The sequence below is a fragment of the Macaca thibetana genome, chromosome 15, assembly GCF_024542745.1.
Source record: "Macaca thibetana thibetana isolate TM-01 chromosome 15, ASM2454274v1, whole genome shotgun sequence".
Classification (NCBI taxonomy): domain Eukaryota; kingdom Metazoa; phylum Chordata; class Mammalia; order Primates; family Cercopithecidae; genus Macaca; species Macaca thibetana.
The window spans coordinates 38,459,594-38,470,109 of record NC_065592.1 but is presented as its reverse complement, the minus strand read 5'-3'; the positions used below and the strand labels follow the sequence as shown (position 1 = coordinate 38,470,109).

At 40.0% G+C, this 10,516-nt stretch overlaps 1 protein-coding gene across 4 annotated transcripts in view; it reads right to left on the bottom strand.

Moving 5' to 3' along the window:
• The window catches only part of MRPL50 (mitochondrial ribosomal protein L50), a 448,968-nt gene that overhangs the window by 51,042 nt on the left and 387,410 nt on the right, over positions 1-10,516 (bottom strand). The gene's annotated exons all lie outside the window — the stretch shown is intronic.

The window sequence follows — 10,516 nt, the reverse complement described above, 5'->3', positions numbered from 1 at the left end:
GCTCATTGCAAGCTCCGCCTCTCGGGTTCACGCCATTCTCCTGCCTCAGCCTCCTGAGTAGCTGGGACTACAGGCGCCTGCCACCCCGCCCAGCTAATTTTTTGTATTTTTAGTAGAGACTGGGTTTTACTATGTTAGCCAGGATGGTCTCGATCTCCTGACCTCTTGATCCACCTGCCTCAGCGTCCCAAAGTGCTGGGATTACAGGCGTGAGCCACTGTGCCCAGACAATCAATGCTATATTTTTATTATTTATCTTCAATATATCATTAGTAGCCAATTTCAACAATTTATTATATAATTTATAGTTAAATTTAAATAATCTTTCAATAAAAGAAATGGATTCTGAATCCTTGAATTTCCCATGTGTTAATTTTGTCCAGATGGGAAATAAAATATTCTGTTTTTAAAAATCATTGTCTCTCCCATCTTCTCCAGTCCTCCAAAACCTAGATGGGCTCTCTGATGTATTTGATGCCAGAAATCATTGTCTTTTATTCCCATTCTCTTGCAATCTTTGTACTTTTATCTTCAAATTTGGTAAAAACTAGAATTAAACTCAAAGAGATTGAACTAAGCCATCAGCACCCCTAAATATGGTACTGTCTGGATATGGGTTGATTCTGGAGGGTTTTTTCCTAAGTATGAAATCCAAATTTAATTCCAGAGAAGAGTAAAAATATTATATGCTTCCAGAGGCAAATGAAGAATGAGGCAAGTAAATGAGGGAAATCTAAAAGTGATGGAATGACCATAAGTACAGAAAAGGATAAATTCTCATGAACATGTTCTTTTGGAATAATTCATAGAATGGAAAACAAAACCAAGATGCTTGATGTTGCAGAGTGTAACACTAGAATTTTTGGATGAAAAGGTGAAATGTCAACAAAATGAAGGAAAAAATAAACAGAACTAGGTGATCTAAAAAAGTTTAGATTTAGTCAGCTTCTGAGAGTGGTAAGTATTCATCATTGAATGTGAATATTGAAGGAAACTGAAGTATTTGAAACACAATATTGAGGCTCATTTGGCTAGGGAAGTTTTGACCAAGGCCTCTCCTGAGGATAGTAGAAGGACAGACCAGGGAAAGGTCCTATCAGCTCCACTTACTATCTGATGGTATGTTTCCTGGTTTCCCCAACTTCAGCTGGGCTCATTTAAGCTCCTGGTACCTGATTCATCAGACCCATGTGACCAGCTTTGGGGCTATGTGAGGTTTCATCCTCTATGATTTTTGGTAAAGGAGGATGGAGGAACAAGAGGTGGATGGTGATGAAAGAATAGAGAGTAGGTGTAATGAAAGTTCTTGGGAGTCAGGGCGGGGGTGATCAGTACCATAGCTAAAACATTCTACCTGCTGAGAGATGCTACTAGTACTAATTACTCTTGTTATACAACAATAATAGCTATCCTTTTTTTGAGAGTCTATGATGTACCTGGTTGTTTTCATAAATTATCTCCAATATCAGTGTCTCTCTGAAGAAAGGCTTATTACCCCCATTTTATGCATAACGAAACTCTCGTTCAGAGAGGGCAAGTAACTTGTCCAGAGTCACAGTACAGGTAGATGGAGAGTCTGTCTCATTCCAAGACAGTGATCTAAAGCAGAGCTGCTTACATTTTGGTAACTACAGACTCATAAATTAGCTCTTTCCCTATTGCCTTCTCAGCAGTTTATAACCTTGGACATTAAACCTTCATTAATCAGGGAGGAATGACTTGCGTCGGCAGACGTAGGTGTCCTTGGTGAGCTGGGCATGGCTCCACGTGAACAACAGCCTGGCTAGGAATGTCAGAACAGCATGAGTCCTCCTGCCCCGAGTGCTGCCACTTGCTGCTGTTTCTGTAGCATCAGCGTTTGCCCACCTCTGGGGCTTGATGTGCAACCGAAAGTCAAAGTTCAGGAAAACAAAGCTAAGCGTTTACTGGACCTTAGAGAAACAGCAACTCTTGACCAACACACACTGCTTGCAGGGCTTTTGTTTTTATTTTTACTTTTTTTTTTTTTTAAGTCTCCTAACACAATAAAATGTTCTAAATTGAGTATTATATGTGGAAACAGCATTGGACTTGGAGGCTGTGAAACACTGGGAAATTCTTCAACCTTGGTCCACAGTTTCCCCATCTGTAAAATGAACTAGGAATGCCTCCATCAGAAATGTATTATGAAGCATGAATGAAATAATATATGAGGGGCGTTTTGTTCAGAATAGGTTTTCATTAAATAGCTAGATCTGAACGCATAACTCTGGTTTAGAGGCCTTTGATTGTAAGATCTTTTAATAGGCAATATGACAACAATACTATTCATGATCGTTACAGTCAATACTTCTAACAATGGCGTTGCTTATTCTCTACTCCCTTCCCAACTCTAGATATTTCTTCTGGTTTGAGTGTGATATATATAAAAGCCAATCCACAGACCATGTGATAAATGTGTTATTAATGCACAGCATGAGGTCTGAGTCATAAGCAAACTTGTACATACAAATAAATCTCACATATTATAGAGTTACACTTACTGCAGAATTAGCAATATTATAGAGAAATAACTTTCATAAAAAGAGACCACATTACACAATGCAACTGGAAGAATCGCGATTGGCATTTTAAAACGTATTTTCCGAACTGTGGTACAGATATTTCCTTATCATATTGCAATCTGCTTTGGTGGTTGGAATAGTTTCAGGACCCCAAAATCAGTAGTTATTACTTTGTTCTAGAAATAGAGCTATGTTTTCTCAGCATGGTTCTTAAAAGTGTTTTGCTGTTATATGTATAAGGCATTTTGTTAGCTATGGAGACTTTTTAGAGGATATGAGGTAAGTAATACTGGCCTATTCTCAAGAAATTTGCATTCTAAAAGGAAGAGAAGATTGAAGTTGAGAATCAAACCAAATCAAATCAAACCAAATACAAAAATGTATATAAAAACACCCAGAGATTGTTGTTATTGTTGTTGCTGTTGTTATTGCAGCATTCATGGATGACTGTGTGAAGTAACATGAAAGAAAAGTCCTGCGAAAAACCCAAATATTTGAGAGTTTTTACAAGGCCAAGTCAATTGATTCAATCTGTCAGACTGTAAGACCTACGGGAGTCTGGGGTAGTAATGTCTTACCAATGTTTCCTCATTATCCAGCCCCATGCCTAGAATACATTAGACATCCAATCAACTTTTGTGGAATAAATGAATCAGTAAATATATGAGTATCAATATGGGTGTATATTAGTATCAATCTCAGAAAAGTCTAGAGTAACTGGCTTATAATTCTCATCCCAGAGAACTTTGAAATAAATAATAAGTAGAGTATGAACACTTCTTTCTTCTAAAACTATACTAGGTTCTGAAAGCTCTTCTATCATTGTTCATTTGGAATTTCACAGGCATCCAGGCTGTAGTGCCTTGCAATGGTACACAAGAAACACAGCCTCCCTACTTTCAGCAAATTCTGGTACAACATACACAACACAAAATTTACCATCTTAGCCATTTTTAAGTGTTCAGATTAGTAGCATTAAGTGTATTCACATTGTGGGGCAACCAATCTTCAGAACTCTTTTCATCCTGCAAAATTAAAACTCTATACTATTAAACAACAGCTCTCCATTCATCCTCCCCACCATCCCATAGCAACCACCATTCTGCTTTCTATCTCTAACAATTTGACTATGTACCTCATGTAAATGAAATCATGTAGTTGTCTTTTTGTGTATGGCTTATTTCACTTGGTACGATGTCCTCAAGGTTCATCCATGTTGTAGTGTGTGTTCGAATTTCCTTCATTTTTAAAGCTGAATAATATTCCCTTGTATACAGTATTTTGTTTATCCTTTCATCTGTTGACGGGCACATGGGTTGCTTCTACCATTTAGCTGTTGTGAATAATGCTGCTATGAACATGGGTATATAAATATCTTTATTTAGACTCTGCTTTCAATTATTTCATGGTTTTATTGAGGTAGAATTCACATAGTATACAATTCACCCATTTAAAATGTACAATCCAATAATTTTTTAGTCTATTCATAGAATCAGAGTATTAGATGTCAGTTTGTGAGAGGTGTGGTAGGTTTTTCAAGATGCTCCAAATCTGATGGTACAAATAGTTTTAAAGCACCAGCATGAAGTCCAGGAGCAACAGGCAACAGTTGTCCAGGAGCAACTGCAGCAGATTTGAGAATAAAAGAGTCATGGGTCCCATTTCATTTCCTTGTGGTAATTTTTTTAGATGCTTTTCATCACTAAGAAATTTGAACTCTGTGTATTCTAGGAACACTAGAGTGCCTTGTATATTCAAGTATCCAGGGTAAGTAAATTCAAGAGTATCCAAATTCTGGGGCTTAAAAATACCCCTTTGAGAATAAAAAGTAAAGCTAATGCTTGAAGTATGTTGAAAAACTGGAGTATTTCCTTGTCTGAGGAAATTTGGATATGCAGTTTGGATGTTGCAGAGGCAGAATGAACAGGAAATAATTTCACACTCAGTGACGAGGATTTAGCTGATAGGAAAGAGTTACACAGTGGTCTGAAGTGTCCACCAACCCCCCATTTCCCCATATGTCTTTGAATTGGGTTGTTAACTGCCTTGTCAGTGTTTTCTCTTTGCCTTTTGCTCAATCATCTCAAAGTTCAGTTTTTCCCTATCTAATCAGGTTTTCAATTACCTAGGTCATTTATGACCCCCAACACAGTATTTATTTCACTCTTCCTTATAACAACTTTTCATAAACTTTTTCATAAAATTTTCATAAAGCTTTTTGGCATTAAGGTGAGATGGCCTTGTGCTAGGGAGGAAAAACCTCTAGATAAGGAGGCATGAGGTGTCTGGGTGCTGTGTCCAGTTCTGCTGTTGACTGGCCATGGGGCTGAATAAAGTCAGCTTCTCCCAGTCTCCCTTCTCTAATGTGTAAAGTGGCCTGATAATACCACTACTGCCTAATTTTACTGTGTTGCTGTGATGGTCAAACGATATTGTCTAAATGAGTGCTGTGAAAAGTATGAAGACCTACATAAGTGTAAAACATTATAAAGCGAGCATTACACAGTTGATGCCTGTGTGTGCACATACGCATGCTGGCACACACGCACATATGCATGCATACACAAATTTGAGAATCAGAAAACAAGGTTTTAGCCCTAGCTTTGCCTTGATGACATTGCCCACTGGAGCACATACTATTGAGCACATACTGTTAGGGAGACTTTTCTGGGCTGGAGAATGTGTCATTTAATCTTCACTACCCCAGCAGGGTAGGCATTGTTTTGGAAAGGAGGGAGATGATCTGGTAACTTCCCCAAGGTCCCACCATTAGTAAGCAACAGAGTAGGGACTGAAACACAGATCTATGACTCTTAAGCTACCCAGGGCTTTGAACTCTTACCTATACAGCAAAATGGGGGTCTTTTCTACCTATGATATTCTATAGTCTTTGCTGCCCAAATTGCGTGTTTTTGAGACATGTGGTTACCCTAGAAAAAAGAAAATAATTTTAAACAGTAATATAATAAACTTAGATTAGAAGATAAAATGTTTTCAGGCGGGGTGCTGTGGCTCACTCCTGTAATCCTAGCACTCTGGGAGGCCAAGGCGAGTGGATCAGCCTAGCCAATATAGTGAAACCCCATCTCTACTAAAAATGCAAAAATTAGCTGGGTGTGGTAGTGCACGCCTGTAGCTCCAGCTTCTCGGAAGGCTGAGGCAGGAGAATCGCTTGAACCCAGGAGGCAGAAGTTGCAGTGAGTGGAGATAGGCCACTGCACTCCAGCTTGGGTGACAGAACGAGACTGCGTCTAAAAAATAATAATAATAAAATAAATAAATAAATAAATAAATAATAGGAAGAAATGTTTTCTGTTGAGAAGTGCTGTTTGTATGGATTATTTCTTGACTCTTAGAAACCTTCACAATGCTGGCATGCACGGAAGAAATGGGTAGTTCTAACATCCTGCCTCTTTTTCCCCAGCTATTTGGATTTCCTGCATCCCAGTTCAGCACCCTTTAGGAATGAAGAATGCCAGCCTGACCAAATCCAGAACTACATTTTCCTGGAAAGCTGGCTAAAAGTCCCAGACTGGCAAGGGGCAAGCAGCCAGTAGCATGTGCAGGTCGCAGGCCAGTCAGTGGCCACCTCAGTGCCACCTGCTCTCACACAAAGTGAAGAATGGAGCCACTCCACTTCCCAGGTTATTAATCCAGTCACCTGTAAATTCAACTCTCTGCCCTTCAAAAGGTCCAGCTATAAACCTTCTCGGGGTGTCAATATAATTTAGTTATTAAGAATGTGGACTTTGAAGTCAGATCAAACTTGTTTCAAATTCCAGCCCAGAGTTTTCAGGCTGGGTTACTTTGGAAAAATTCTCTAACCTTTTTGAACCTCAGTTTCCTCCTCAGCAAAATAATAATAAAATGTACCCTACAACATTGCTGGAAGATTAGGTTGAATAATGAATCAAAGCATTAAGCATATGCCTAGCAAAGGTAAGTACCATATAAATAACAGGTCCTGTGATGATCACTGTCACTATGCCTTTCTCCTTTCCACATTCTCCACATCCCTCTCTCCCTCTCTGTCACTAAAGAGAAGTCCTTTCAAAAGTTTTGCTCCCACAGTATTCAATCTCATTGTCTCCTGTGTCCCTCATCTGGAATCTCTCCATCTCACTTCCACCCTCAAAAGATTTCTCCATTTATTATGTAGAAAATGAAGCTGGACCCTGAGCTCATCTCGGAGGTTGTATACCTGCATCCAAGAAGAGTACCCCTGTAGAAGACAGTGGGGAGCTATAAATAAAGACTTCATCCCCTGTTACATAAACCAAACGTGGGTATAACTTACACTCAGAAAAGATGGAGAGAAGCAGAAGCAGGTTTGAGGAAAACAGAGAAAATGGCAATATTATTTGTGGAAAGTGTAAAAAGGAATGAAGGAGGGAAGCTGAATAAAGAGATAAGGCCTTACACCCATGTTTCCTGAGTTAGAAGCAGATTGGGCAGCTGGAAGACCCAACCTGTCAGGCATGCAGACAGCTGACCTCGTTAGCACCCCTCCATCACATCATTCAAGGTGTGTGGCTGGCCTGCACCAGAGCACGCCTGTCCTCCGTGGCACAGCTGACTCTTAGGCGTGCTAGATCCCCCACTGGGGTGCCAGATGGAGGTGTAAATAAGAGGTTGGAATAAGTTATCTCTGTGGCAAGGAGCCCAGGAAAATTCATCCAATTGCTGGCACTCCAGCAGGAGGCTGCATGCCGAGTGATCATGACCAGGCAGCAGATGTCCTGGCTTCCTTGGAGGGGAGAAAAGGAGGGTATTCATGCTCTTTCAATTTATTTCCTACCCCAGTCCCAGGGCAGGCCTGCCCTTTTTGCCACTCCTTTTAATGGCTCTTTTTTGGGTCATTTGCCGAGTGAGAACAGAGACCCTCTGATCCTAGGGAGGAATGGAAAAACTGTCAGTTAAAAAAATGGGAAGAATGGAAAGGCAGTCATTTATTAAAAAATAATTACGTCTTTTTACCATATGACCCAGGAATTCCACTCCTAGGTATCTACCAAAGAGAAATAAAAACATACATCCACGTAAACACACACCTTAGTATTCATAGCAGTATCATCCAAAACAGCCCAAAAGTGGAAACAACCCAAATGCTCATCAACTGGCAAAGGGATAAACAAAATGTGATATATCCATACCATGGAACATTATTAAGTCATAAAGAAGAATGACGCACTGATACAAGATACAACATGGATGAACCTTGAACACATTATGCTAAGTGCAAAAAGCCAGGCACAAAAACTCACATATTGCATGATTCCATTTATATACAATATCTAAAATATACAAATCCACAGAGGCAAAAAATATATTAGTATTGCCTAGATCCGTTAGGGCACAGGGAATGGGGAGTAACCGCTAATGTACCCTGGGTTTCTTTTGGAATGACAACATTTTTCTAAAATTAGATAGTGGAGATGCTTGCTCAACTTTGTAAATCTGCTGAAGACCATTGGATTTTGCGCTTTAAATAGATGAATTTTATGATATGGCAATTATGTCTTATACAGCTGTTAAATAAATGAATAAGTGAAAATACAATAATTATATCCTGGGATGTTGTAGTCAGAGGAAACAAGCAGCTACCTCTTGCTCACAGTGTGTGACGCTGAATTTGCCAGTCATTTCTCCAGTGCCCTCTCCCCTCCTCCAAGCCCAAAGGCATGGTCTCTGACATCTTCTTTCTCAAGATGCATGTACTCCCTTATCCATCCTGGACCTAGGAGGGAAGCTGCCTATAGAGATTCTGCAAAAGTGAGGGTCCCTTTTGACTCAGGTGTAATAGGGAAGAGAAGGCAGGATCACACACAGGTATGTATAGCTCAGACCTCAGCTGGGTTCTCCTTGCCTTTTTAGATCCAGAAAGGGCTGGCTCCAATCTTCATTCTACAACTTCCAGAAAGTTCAATGCCTTCCCCTAATTTGGGGGAACTTCCCAAGAGAGTTATGATATTAAAGTCACTTTGGCTCAGAGCTTCTCATTTCACTGACTCAGTTCAGTCAAGTACCTGGCTCATCACAGCAGGCCCTTGTACCAGCCCTGCCAGTGCCATGATGGGAAACTTGGTTCCCTTTATTTGATTTCCATAAAACCTCAAAACAAACAAACAAACAAACAAATTTCACTTTCAATAAGCCTTTATGTAGACATAACTAAAAGTTTACAAAGAGAAATGGGAATTACATGGTGGCAATAGATCCATTTAAAATTGAGCCTTAATCCTGTCAACTGATCACAGGAAGAGAAAAAGAAGAAAGAAAATAAATAAAATTGAGCATTAGTCATCCTTATTTGTAGAAGTCCTTTGAAATACCCCACCATATATGAGACACCATGTATGGTGTGTTTCATTCACTGCTTCAAACTCTGCTTCTCTTCTCTCCTTTCTCATCTCTCCTCCTCACCTATTTCACTCAGAGATCTGAGTTACTTCTTCTCCCCTGGGCAGCAGTCTTCAACTCATCTTTATACTTTATATTTCCAAACAGATCTATGTACTGGCCTATCGGACAGGGCTATCTGTTCTGCTAGCAACAAGTTGACTCACAAAAACATTTTTCTTCCTTTAACACGTTCCATATTCCTTAAAATGCACTTTTGGTATTGCATCACAATTTTAGTTTCTCTTTTAAGTATATTCCAAAGTTGTGTTGTGAGGCTACAGGAGAGGCAAAAGGGAGTGCTACAAATGAGTTCAGAGAAAAGGCAGTCTCTTTTCCTCTGAGACTGCAGGAAAGAATCAAAATAAGGAAACTGCAAACAGGTTGGGAATGTGTAGAGGGTTTCCGCTCCGAGATAGAACTCACAGGTTTGTTTGTTGGTAAGAAATGGAGGACGGAGTTGGATGCTGAGCTGTGATGAGGAGCAGTCCTTCTATGTATCTGTTTTCTCCCCTGCCCCTTTGCTCTGTGACTGTGGGGATGAAATAGACAAGAAAACACCAGAGAAGAATTAACAAAGGACAAGCGTTCCTTTATACCCAGATGATGTAATTTCATTTTCTTGAGCTAGACATAACCAGAACAGACACTGGCCTTGTTAGCTAATCATTGCCAGGAAGAAAGGCAAGGGAAGACACAGGTGATTTAGAACCTGAAGCCATGTTTTAAATAGACATCCACCCTCTTTAAACTGGGTTGTAAAACTCAAAGTCCACACAAGAAAAGACACACATTTGCTTGCTAAAACCAAGAATAACACTGCATAAAATTAGGTATGTATCAATGTTTTTATCGTAGGCATGTAGGAAATCTAGCCAAGACTAGAGCTACTTGGTTAGTAATATACAGACAATAAATATCTGGTGTTTTAGGCACTCATTTGAAATAAAGTAAAGACAATTTTTGAAATGGAGTAAACTTGTATCGGCTTCCACACGTGTGTGGTTATCTGCTGAGTAGAGGCTGAATGGTCTGGCTCCTTAACTTTCATCAGACCAATGCTAGGGGAGAGTCTGGGCTTCACATTCAAGAAAGCTTTGTGTTAATCTGTTTGGGTTGTGTATTAGTCTGTTCTCACGCTGTTAATAAAGACACACCCATGACTGGGTAATTTATAAAGAAAAGAGGTTTAATTGACTTAGAGTTCAGCATGGCTGAGGAGGCCTCAGGAAACTTACAATCATGGCAGAAGGAAGAGCAAACACGTCCTTCTTCACATGGCGGCAGCAAGGACAAGTGCCAAGCATAAGGGAGAAAAGCTCCTTATAAAACCATCAGATCTCATGGGAATGCACTCACTACCATGAGAACAGCAGCATGGGGGTAACCACCATCAATTGCCTCCCACCAGGTCCCTCCCACGACACGTGGGGATTATGGGAACTACAGTTCAAGATGAGATTTGGGTGGGGACACAGCTAAAAGGGATTGCTACAAAGGAATATCTGAGACTGGCTAATTTATAAAGAAAAGAGGTTTATTTCAGCTGACGGTTCTGCAGGCTGTACAGGCAT